General features: G+C 40.7%; 1 protein-coding gene and 1 non-coding gene across 8 annotated transcripts in view; both read left to right on the top strand.

The window, feature by feature from the left end:
* Positions 1-12,969, top strand: part of csrnp3 (cysteine-serine-rich nuclear protein 3) — a 245,838-nt gene that overhangs the window by 186,073 nt on the left and 46,796 nt on the right. The window lies entirely within an intron of this gene.
* trnan-guu lies at positions 11,080-11,153 on the top strand. Its single transcript has one exon. It is a non-coding gene; the product is annotated as a tRNA-Asn (tRNA).

Genomic DNA, 12,969 nt, shown 5'->3' with positions numbered 1-12,969 from the left:
GAAAATAAAAATGAAAATCAAGAAATTGAGATATTTTGTATTTGAAATGTTACATTTATTTGTGACATGTTCAATTTTTCCTTTGTAAGCTAAATTATCAGTGTTATGGTATATCCATTTGGGTGACCAAGTAAATTGGAGTACTGAGTAGCCAGATTATTATTATTATTATTATTATTATTATTATTATTATTATTATTATTATTATTATTATTATTATTATTATTTATAATATAATATAATAATAATGTTAGTAAATTTTCAATCATGTTAGAAGTGAGGCAAAAAGAAAAACTGGAACATTGATGCTGAACATTTTGTGCTATAACCAAAATGTAGCTTGAAATTTACAAATCTTACGAAATAAAACAATTGTGTATAAAAATTTAGAGAAAAATAATTGTCAAAATGACTGAAACAGCAAAGCGTTTTAAGAAGTTATGTTTATGGTCTTTCCCAGTTCTGTCTGAATAAGAAGCCATATTTAATCTATCAAAAATCTATCTTAAAAAACAAGTACAGATCTGATCTAAAATTAACTTTGACTCTGTCGGCTGCATTTTAATAACTAGCACTCTAAAATAGTGCAGTATTGATTTTGTGCACAAGTGAACAAGTACTGGTTGAACTCAAACCTACTATCATTGTATCATAATATACCATAATATACCATTACATAAATAAGAACCTGAGGCCAAATCTTCTCAGTCCCTGAACTACATAAATGTGAGCCAAGCAGTTAGGAAAACCAGATGGAATCGGCAGAAATGAGATTTTCAACATGAAGAAAATTGTCCAATTCTCCAACCAAGTTTTCAGAACGGAGTCAAGAATCTTGCTAGTTGTGTGGTGACATGCCTGTTTGGACCCATTTGAATATGTAGCTTGCCACTTGCTCCACCAGGCCTCCATCTTGGAAAGTAGACCACACCCCCTCAGGGCCCGATCCATTAGAAATGACCATTTACACACATGCACTGAAATTGGCATCAGACGTGCACCATCCACATGGCACATCTTTGACTCATTTACAATACAATTCTCCACTTTCAGTGCTGCACTTTGGAGCACACTGGGACCTTTTATCATAATGCAGCTGCTTTGCACAGAAGGACAGACACCTGTCTCATGGGTTGGACTGGAATGCACTTGAGCATTCCTCACTTGCTGTCTTACCGTTCATTCACAATGTGCTCACCTGGATGCTCACAGCATCTCTGCCTTGCCTTTTGGTGTATTGCCCACACAGCCACAACTTAAAGGCTTACAGTGCATCTGTCTTGTCTTGCTGTGTAGTGCAGGTAGTGCCAGGCAGCTTGTCATGGTTGTCAGCAGTGAACAATCTCCTTCCAGCACCATGTGCCTATAGTGTACTCAGCAAATACAATGCAAATGCTTCAACCGAATGGGCATTTCTCAAAATCTTAGGGGAGTTATCATCCAGTCAGGCCAAGGGAGACAGCCTTCAATTGGGGTCCTGGCACAGTGAGGAAAAGGCATCCTCCAATATTTATAAATTACTTGGCTATGGTCAGCCAGGGTCCGTACATCTGCTATAGTCCAGGACGTGTGCCGTGATTAGTCCTGGCGATCACCTTTACAATAGTCAATGGGCATTATTTGAGGCCACTTGTGTGGTAGGGGAATTGGAGAAGACAGTTGTGGGGATTGAGGTGGCATGCTGGGATACAGACGGGACAATCATAAAGAAGGTAACCTCAGCATACAAGGGACAGAGAGAGTCAATAATGCATCTGGGTTATTGCCCTGTGATTGGTGTCGTCGTTAGTCCCAACCATCCTGCATTTGTCAGGTACAGTACAGTATGATGGTTGTCATGACTAAGCTGTAGGCTACACTGAGCACTGGGGAAAGAATAGCACTCCCTTGGACAGGGTTCTAAGATGGGATAACGCTAAGGAAGGTTGATCTGTGCAGCTTGGTTCTTAAATAGCAGTACGTTTACAAATGTGCACTTGTATTTGCAAAGAAATGTCAGCCATGCCACCTATATGCCCTGAGAAGCATTCTTTTTTTTTGTTCTCTTCCCACTATGTGCACAGTGAAGGACAACTCCTGGCTGTCAGCATTTGACTGATGCATGGCTGGGCTTTAAAAAAATGGTGCCAGTGCTGGGTATCCCTGGAGGATATTACAGTGGCAAGTACCGCCTCTGGCAAGAAGGAAGATAGGACAAGAGAGAAGCCATAGAAATATAATGTATAGGGAATGAGGTGAATTTCAGAGAATAGTGTAGGAAATCTTGCAAGAGCTCACTGGGAGAAACCCTCTGTGAAACTTTAACCTGTAGCAAGTCTCCTTTAAAAATCAACCTCAGTCTCAATGTCCTTTTTACTAAAGGAGTTGCATATTTTATCAGGATTTTTAAAAATCTGATAGTGTCCATTTATTTGTTGGCTTTTAGTTGGATTGAGAATGAGGACAGATGTTTAGAGCTGCAGGTGTACTGTTAGGTTGTCATGTATTTCTCCAGGGTGTTAAACACTCCATTAGATGGAGCATATGTGCAAAATGGTGCACAGTTCTCATAATCCTTAATCCTTCTGTGTTAAACAAGGCGATTGCTACACCTGGTCATGAGTGTTGCCCTTTATATTTGTGGTACAGAGGACCCATCTGCCTCAAACGTGAACATATTCCCACTTCTTTCTGTATGCTGGAAGAACTGTTGTTCTGTCATCTGACCTCCGATAACAAAGTTCAAGAGAACATACCCTAGTGGAATAGGTGGGCACGTGACAGATCAAATTTAATATCGGGTGAGTGAAATGATTCATTTTGGTAAGAAGACTGAGGAGAGGCAATATAAAACAAAGGATATAATTCTAATGGGGGTTCAGGAGCTTGGGGATATATGTGCACATATCATTGGAATGTGGAAGGACAGATGGAGAAAGTGATTTGTGAGTCATGGAATCCTGCAATTTAAGAATAGACGCATAGAGTACGAAAGCAAAGACATTAGGATAAACCTGAATGAAGTCCTGTGTCAACTTCAACATTTTTTTTTTTTACTTTTTTCATGGGCAATGGGCATTCCTGACAAAGCCAACATTTGTTGTTCATCCCTAGTTGCCTTTTGAGAAGCGGGTGTGAGCTATCAGTGTAGGCCATTTGTTTTGGTACACACACAGTGCTGTTTGGGCGAGAGTTTGATCCAGTAATATGATGGTATTCCATGCATCTGCTGCCAATGTCCTTCTCGGTGGTAGAGATCTCGAATATGGAAGGTGCTTTTAAAAGAGCCTTGATAAATTGCTGCATTGCTTCTTGTAAATGGTATACACTGTTGCCACTGTATGTCAATGATGGAAAGAGTGAATGTTTAAGGTGGGGAGTCAATCATAGGGGTTATTTTATCTCAAAGACCTCAACTCTACATTTCTGCATTTCCACAATAGTCTTTCATCCCCTTGGTAATCAAGAATTTATCTACTTCTGCCTTAAAAAATATTCATACATTCTGCATCCACTGCCCTCTGAGGAAGGGAATTCCAAAGACTCCAAACCCTCTGAGAGAAAAAAAAGTTTCCTCATCTCGTCTTTTTTTTTAAACTATGATCTTTAGTTCTAGACAGTGCAGTTGCGGCCACAGAATTTATATAGCTGGTCCTTAGCAACCTCTGGTCAATAGTAAGCCACCAGAATCGAGCAATAAGCAGTTGAGGTAGCTGGTGTACATGTGACTAGAAATGAGCAACTCTCATCTAAGGAAGATGAATGGGAAAATCCAGTGACAGGTGACCCTCCAAAACCTAAGAAGGATGAGGTTTATTTGGGTATGGGATGGGCTGCCACTCCTTTCTTGGGACAATTTAAGAGCAGAATTGCACCCCCAAATCCCATAAAGAAAAGTTTTAAACGTACTTTGGAGTGAAGCCAGCTGTTGAACCTGGTCGGAAAGACAGAGGAGTTTAACTGCCCAGGCCAGTCGGAATTCATCCCATTTATACCGATTCATACTCATGTGGACCCAACTTAGACTGCCTGTTTCATCCACTGCCAAACTCGTAGCACTAATTAAACATTAGTTTCAGATATATGTGGTAAACGAAGCTGCTGCTTTTAACTGCTAACCCACTTTGTTTGTGCTTAGCAGAGAGAATTCCAAATTTTCATCATAAATTAACATAGCAGGAGGAGGCCATTCGGTCCTTCGAGCCTGCTCCACCATTCTTCACAATCATGGCTGATCGTCCAAATCAGTAGCCTAATCCTGCTTTCTCCCCATAACCTTTGATCCCCTTCACCACAAGTGCTATATCTAGTCGCCTCTTGAATACATTTAATACTTTGGCATCAACTACTTCCTTTGGGTGAAGAAACGTCTTCTCATCTCCATCCTAAGCGGTCTACCCCGAATCCACAGACTGTGACCCTGGATCTAGACACACTCCCCATCGTCAGGAACATCCTCCCTGCATGTACCCTGTCCAGTCCTGTTGAGTCTGAGATCCCACCCCCTCGTTTGTCTGAACTCCAGTGAAAACAATCCTAACCTAGTCACTGTCTCCTCGGACGTCAGTCCCACCATCCCCAGAATCAGCCTGGTGAACCTTCGCTGCCCTCCCTGAACAGCAAGAGTATCCTTGCTCAGAAAAGGAGACCAAAACTTCTCACCAAGGTGCTGTATAACCACAACAGCGTATCCCTGCTCCTGTCATCGAAACCTCTCGCAATGAAGGCCAACATACGATTTGCCTTCCTTACTGCCCAGAGAGCAAGTGTACTGAGAGTCCTGCAACGTATGTGGGGCACCATGATACCAACCACTGAACACCAGCAACTAACTATAAACCTCCACTCGATGTCTGGAGGCGACTGAAGGCATCCAGAGACACGAAAATCCAACAGGGGCAACACCAGCAGCATCCACCACCATCCACAGCAACAACCTGCTCGCAAGGACCACCAAGAGAAGAAAGAAAAACCAAGGTACTCACCAGGCTGGTCCCACGCATCTAACCGTATCAGCGCACACCACAAAACTGACTGTGACCGGTACTTGTGGCCCGTCGCAGAGTCCCAGCCACGGCAGGAGACTACAGACAAGAGCCAGTCAAAACTGTGCTTCACCCCAGGCTCAACACGGGACTCCATTAACAAACGCATAGAAATGGACCCCGTATACAGACCACTGTGAAAACAACAGAACCAGAAGCAGCAAGACCATCACACCAGAGGATCATAAATCCGGAAGGAAGCAGAACAGCAACGCTTCGATTAGAGGTAGCACTGATGATGTTGGCTAGAAAGGTAATGAAACATCTGCACACCACAGAACAACTGGCTCGGCGAGCTAACAAACAACTGCATCCACAACCCGAGCTACAAATTTTCGCTAAGACCTTAAAGTCTGCTATCTGGTTAAACATATTACTTTTCCATGGAGCCGACAAGATTGTAGAATATTTTGATCCAGAAACAACCTGCAATTAACTTCTAGGCCTGGCCTCACAGCTCCCCGTTCTGTAACCGGATACTTCACTTCCTGACACAGACTGCAATCAGTACAAATAGGTGACACACCAGCTCCACCATAATCCTCAACACTGGTGCCCTGCAATGCTGTGTACTCGCCCCCAATATGCTCCTTTGTACGCTTACGACTATGTGGCCAAATTCTGCCCCAACTCCATTTACAAGTTTGCTGATGACACCACTTGTTGTTGTTTCAGATCTGACCTACAATGAGACAGAATGGGATTGAGTGTTTAGTGACATAGTGTAAAGCCAACAATTTCTCTACCAACACCAGGAAAATGAAGGATCTGGTCATTGACTTCACGAAGCGTGCCCCTGTCTGCATCAAAGGTGCTGAAGTGGAGATGATCGACAGTGTCAAGTTCCTGGAAGTGATGATAACCAACTATCTGTCCTAGTCCACCCACATCAACATGACAATCAAGAAAGCACAGCAACATTTCTACTTCTGCAGGAGGCTAAGGAAATTTGGCATGTCCACAAGGACTCTTACCAGTTTTTACAAGATGCACCATAGAAAGCATCCTATCTGAATACATCACAGTGTGGTAATTGCTCTTTCCAAAACCAAAAGAAGCTGCAGAGAATTGTGAACACAGCCCAGTCCATCACACAAATCAGCCTTCCATTCATTGACTCAGTCTGTACTTCCCACTGCCTTGGGAGAGCAGCCAACGTAATCAAAGACCCCTCCCATTCCTAGTTATATTCTTTTCCACCCTTTTCCATTGGGCAGAAGATAGAAAAGTTTGAATACACATTAAATGGGCTTCTTTTCCACTGTTAACAGATTTTTGAATGGACCTCTCAAATGATCATTCTGATCACTCTCTGCTCTTTCTCTGTAACACTAATCTGCACTCTTCTGTTGCCCTGATTGCATTTTGTACAGTATGATCTATCTGTATAAGCATGCAAAGTAACACTTATCACTGTGTATCTCGGTACGTGATAACAATAAATCAATCAATCAATTTTTTTCAACACAAGCTGCTCACAATCCAAAGGTCATTTTCAGTTCACTGCTCTAAACCAAAACTGATAAAAAAATAAAGTTTAAAAAAAAGGTCAGTGAGGTTCTAACTCCATAAGAAATCGTTTTAACTACTTACTAGATGAAGAATTTTTTAAAAATTGAATTGAATTGTATAATCCTCAAAAACAAGGAGTTGCACTCTAATATTCACTTTATTCACCCGGATAAGCAAAATTTAATACTTTATAATCTCCTCACACTTAATAACTTACAAACTTTTCCTGAATGTTTGAGTAATGTGCTTCAAATAAATTTTAAATATTCAATATGTACTGAAAAACTGGGCCTCAGTTATTCTTAGGTGCATAAGAATAACTTGCAGTATTTTAATTCAATTCTGAAAGTGATCGCATAGACCTTATGGTGAAGGCTACAGTATGCTAATTACGCACTTATTATGCACATTCTTGATTTCATAGACTTCAAGCATAACTAAATAGACCAAGGAACTTCAGGGCTGTCTGTAACGGCATTCAGATTTTTTTTTGGCATCAGTTTTCGCTTTTCTCATTTACGCGTCTTGCTGGGATACTATTTTGCAGTCGAGCAGGCACCATTGGAACCTTTCCCAAATGGGTGTTCTTTATTTGTGAGTGTTGGCAGGCTATTTATCCACAGGGGCATCACAGTCAACTCTAGTTTTGATCTTTATGAATTTATTTTTCTGCATTGTTTCTTGTAATAAACATTTATTTCCCCATCCTAATTGCCTTTGAGAAGATTATATGGACTCATCTCCTTAATCTGTTGTGGTCATGTGGTGGAGGTATACGCACAGTGCCCTGAAGGTGGGAGTTCCACACTTTTGATCCAGTGACAGCGAAGGGATCCTTGCATTGTTTCAAGACAAGATGGTGTGTGATTTGGATGGAAAATTGCAGGTGGTGGTGTTCCGATGCACTGCTGCCGTTGTGTTGCAAAATAATAGAGATGCATGTTTGAAAGATGGTGAGATAAAGCAGTGTATCAGGTAGATGGCACGCCATCTGTTGCTACCCCCATGCCTCAATGGAGGAAAGGAAATGTAGTGAATGTTTAAGAAGGTAGATGGAATGCTGAATAAACAGGCTGTTAGGTTTTTGATAGTATAGAGCTACTTGAATGTTCTTGGATCTGTACTCATTCAGGCAACTGGTGAGCATTCAATCATGCTCTTGACTTATAGAGTCATACAGCATGTACACAGACCCTTTGGTCCAACCAATCCATGCCGAACATAATCCCAAATTAAACTAATCCCTCCTGCCTGCTCCTGGCCCATATCCCTTCAAACCTTTCCTATTCATTTATACATCCAAATGTCTTTTAAATGTTGTAATTGTACCTGCATCCACCACTTCATCAGAAAGTTTATTCCACATGCAAACCCCCCTCTGTGTAAAAAAAAAAAAAAAAAAAAAAAAAAATTGCTCCATGTCTTTTGTTAAATCTCTCTCTTCTCACCTTAAAAATATGACCCTAGTCTTGAAATTCCCCATTTTAGGGAAAAGACAACTACCACCAACTCTATCTACACCTCTCATTGTTTTTTAAATAATCCCAGCCTATCCAGCCTTTCCTTATAACTGTAACTTTCCATATCCAGCAACATCCTGGTAAATCTCTTCTGAACCCTCTCCAGCTTAATAATATCTTTCCTATAACTGGGCAACTAGAACTGGACACAGTATTCCAGAAGAGGCCTCACCAATGTCTTGTACAACTTCAACATAACATCCCAACTGCTATACTCAAAGACTGAATGATGAAGGCAAACATGCCAAACGCCTTTTTAACCATCCTGTGTATATGTGATGCAAATTTTAAAGAATTATGTACTTGCACCCCCAGGTCCCTCTGTTCTACCACAGTACCAAAATGCAATACCTCGCATTAATCTAGATTGAACTCCATCTGCCATTTTTCAGTCCATTGACCAATTTTGATCAAGATCCCTTTGTAATCTTAGAAAATGTTCTTCACTATCTTCTATGACACCAATTTTGGTGTCTTCCGCAAACTTACTAACCATGCCTTCTATATTCCCCAACACCAGGTCCAGTATGGCCCCTTCCTGAGTTGGACTATTTACGTACTGCTCTATAAAACACTCCTGGATGCTCTTTACAAATTCTGCTCAATCTAAACCCCTAACACTAAGTGAAACCCAGTCAATGTTGGGAAAATTAAAATCTCCCATCACCACCACCCTGTTGCTCTTATATCTTTTCCTTAATCTGTCTACATATTTGTACCTCTATCTCACGCTCGCTGTTGGGAGGCCTGTAGTACAGCCCCAACATTGTTACCGCACCCTTCCTATTTCTGAGCTCTGCCCATATTGCCTCACTGCTCGAGTCCTCCATAGTGCCCTCCTTCAGCACAGCTGTGATATCCTCTTTGACCAGTAATGCAACTCCTCCACCCCTTTTACCTCCCTCTCTATCCTGCCTGAAGCATCTATATCCTGGGATATTTAGTTGCCAATCTTGCCCTTCACTCAACCAAGTCTCAGTAATAGCAATAACATCATACTCCCAGGTACTAATCCAAGCCCTAAGTTCATCTGCCTTACCTACTACACTTCTTGCACTAAAACAAGAGGAGCAGGAAAGTGAGATACCATTTTCCGTGCACTAAACCATGCTCACTCTGCCTATTCAATTTTTGCCCCTCTAAATAAGCATAAATCCTATCTTTTATAATCACCTCCAACAATTTGCCCACAGCTGAAGTCAGACTCACCAGTCTATAGTTCCCTGATTTCTCCTTACAACCTTTCTTAAATAAAGGCACAACATTAGCCACCTTCAGTCATCAGGCACCTCACCCATAGTTATAGATGCAAATATTTCTGCAAGGGGTCTCGTAATTTCCTCCCTTATTTCCCACAACATTCTGGGATACATTAGATCAGTTCCCAAAGATTTATCCACCTTTATATTCTCTAAGACCTCCCAAACTTCCTCTTCTATAATGTGAACTGTTTTTAAAACATCAAAGTTTATTACTCTGCGTTCTCTAGACTCCACTTCTTTTTCCACAGTAAAAACTGACGCAAAATATTCATTTAGTATCTCTCCCATCTCCTGGGGTTCAACACACAGATGACCTCCTTGATCTTTGAGGCCCAACCCCCTCTCCAGTTACCCTCTTACTCTTAGTGCATTTGTAGAATCTCCTTGGATTATCTGCCGATGGTATATGATATTCCCTCTCTGTCATCCTGATTTCTCTCCTAAGAATACCCCTACACTCTTCATATTGATTAAAAGATTCAATTGAACCAAGTAGTCTGTGTCTAAAATAAGATTCTCTTTTATTCTTGATGAGAACCTTAACATCTTTATTCATCCATTGTTCCTTAATCGTACCAGCCTTACTTTTCGCTCTAACAGGAACATGTTGCCTCTGAACTCTCATCATCACACTCTTGAATGCCTCCCACTTATCAGACGTCCTCTTACCTGTCAAGTCTACTGCAGCAACTTTTGAAAGTTTTTGTCTCATACCATTAAAATTTGCGTTACTCCAATTAAAAACTTTAACTTTTTATGGAAAGCTTATTTTTTCCATAACCATTTTGAAACTAATAGAATTATAATCACTTGACCCAAAGTGTTCCCCTGCTTTTACTTCAGTCACCTGCCCTGCTGTACTGCCCAAAAGAAGGTCTAGTTTTGCTCCTTTTCTTGTAGGAGCATCTACATATCAATAAAGAAAACTTTTTTGAGCACATTTGACAAATTCTTCACTGTACCACACTAAATGGTAGCCCCAGTCAATGTTTGGGAAATTAAAATCTGCCATTATTGCAACCTTACTATGCTTACATATATTTGGGATCTCTCTACGTACTTGTTTCTCAATTTCTGTCCTACTATTGGGAGACCTGTAAACAATCCCATCAAAGTGATCTCTCCTTTCTTGTTTGTAATTTCTACCCATATGTTTCACTGGATAATATTTTAGAAATATCTTCCCTAGGTGCATCAATAATGTATTCTTTAATCAAAAACACCACCACCCCCCCACCACAACCTTTTTTTTAACTTCCTTTTCAATCCTTCCTATAGCATCTAAAACCGGGAACATTGATCTGCCAGTCTTGTCCATCTGTCAGCCAAGTTTTTGTAATAACTGACGTCCCAATCCCATATTCTTAAACATGCCCTGAGTTCATCAGCCTTACCTGTAAGACCCCTTGCTTTGAAATAAGTGCAGTTTAGTTCTTCAAACTTACTACATACTCTGACTCCATCTCGTCTTTCTTTTTTAATTGATGTGCTGTCCTCACATTCAGAACCCACCCATCAATCCTTCCATTTACACCGCTACTTAGAATTCATCCACTGGCCTTCTCCGTCAGTTTAAAGTCTCTCCTAATAGAATGAGCAAATCTCCCTGCTAAGATATTGGTTCCTTTCCAGTTTAGATTAGACCCATCCTTTTTGAAAGAGATAACAAGGTCTAGAGCTGGATGAACACAGCAAGCCAAGCAGTATCAGAGGAGCAGGAAGGCTGACGTTTCGGGCCTAGACCCTTTTTCAGGAATGCCTGTCTCTGTGGTGCAATTGGTTAGCGCGTTTGGCTGTTAACCGAAAGGTTGGTGGTTCAAACCCACCCAGAGGCGATGAGTTCCCTTTTTGAACAGATCTTTTGTATCCCAAAAGACATTCCAATTGTCCAAAAGCCTGAGTCCCTGAACAATACACCAGCTCTTCAGCCATTGATTTATTTCATTTACTCCATTGTTCCTTCCTTTGAGTTTGGCGTTGGGAGTAAACCAGAAATTACTACTTTTAGGGTTCTATTTGTTTAATCTTCTACCTGACCTCTTAAACTTACCCTGTATTGCTTTAATCTTTTCCCTAAAAGTGTCATTCCTGCCAATGTGTACAATAATTCCTGTTTCTCAGTCTCACTTTTAACGATATGCTTGAAACATTTAGTAACGTCCTTAATCTTAGCACCAGGAAAGCAACAAACCGTTCTGAATTTATGCTCACTGCCACAGAATCGCTTATCTATGCCCCTGACAAGAGAGTCCCCTATAACAATAATTCTATTAAACCTTGTCCAACGCTGCCTAACATAAGAATCGTTCTAAGTGTCCAATAACTGACTGGCCCTTCCATTTTACTCTGAGAGACTATCCCCTTCAACTGTGCCAAATACTAAAAATCTATGTAACTGATCCTGCTGGGTAATAACTTTTCAAAATCCACAAGCCATCTCACTCTGTCCTTTTATATATGGCCTTCATAACATTAAGCCTCAAAAAAAGTTTCAGTAACACCTTAAATATAAAACAAATTACCTTTCATTACATACAGAAAATAATGTTAGAATGGATAAACCTTAAAAATATATATATATCAAACAAATAAAAATTAAATAAAATCAACCACTTAGCTGAATAACTGAATAAAATTGATTCCTCTTCAATAAATTCCTTGAAGAAAAAATAATCTTCTCCGGAGCTGACCACATATAGGACTCTCCAGAATTTGGCGCTGGATGTCATTAACAGCCTAACCTCTGGTGGGGAAACTGTTATGGGGGAAGCAATTCTGAGGGACGTAATGAATCGGTACTTGGCAAGGCAGGAATTAAACAAGAACAGTCAGTGCAGTTTTGTGAAGGGAACATCATGTCTGAGCAAGTTGATTGAATTTTATGAAGAGGTTACCAAGTATGTAGATGTGAACAATGTAGTCTGCTTAGACTTCAGGGTTTTGATAAGATCCTGCATGGGTGACTGATAGTGAAGGTTAAGAGCCCATGGGATCTGTGGAAATTTGCGTAATTGGATCCAGAATTGGCTGAGTGTCAGGAAGCAAAGGGTGATGTTTGATGATTTAAGACTGGAAGCCCATGTCCAGCGGGGTTCCATGGAGATCAGTGTTGGGGCCCTTGTTCTTTGTGATATACGTGTGTATATATATAAAGAAGTTAGACTTGAATGTCGGAAATTTGATCAGTAAGTTCCTGTATGTTATCAAAATTGCTGAGGTGATAAATGATGAGGAGGAAAGCTTTTGATTACAAGGGATATAGAGCAACTGTTCACGTGGACTGATCAATGGCAAATGAAATCTAGATAAGTGTGAGGTGATGTACTTGGGAAGGACAAACACAGTAAGGGAATACATTGTGGACAGCAGGACACTGACAAGTATGAGAATGAGTGGAATTTTGGTGTTCATGCTCACCATTCCCTTAAGTTAGAGGGATATGTAGGTAATGCTAAGGAAGGCTTATGTGATGTCTTTATTAGTTGAGGCATGGCGTTTAAGGGCAGAGGGGTTAATTTGGAGTTGTATAAAATATGGCTTAGGTCACAGTTAGAGTATTGTGCAGTTCTTGCATCCATATCGTAGGAGGGATGCGATAGCATGGAGAGTGTGCAGAAGAGATTTACTAGGATAACAAGGTGTAGAGCTGGA

This window comes from Rhincodon typus, chromosome 7 (assembly GCF_021869965.1).
Source record: "Rhincodon typus isolate 14 chromosome 7, sRhiTyp1.1, whole genome shotgun sequence".
Lineage (NCBI taxonomy): Eukaryota > Metazoa > Chordata > Chondrichthyes > Orectolobiformes > Rhincodontidae > Rhincodon > Rhincodon typus.
This window is presented reverse-complemented; position numbering and strand designations above follow the sequence as displayed.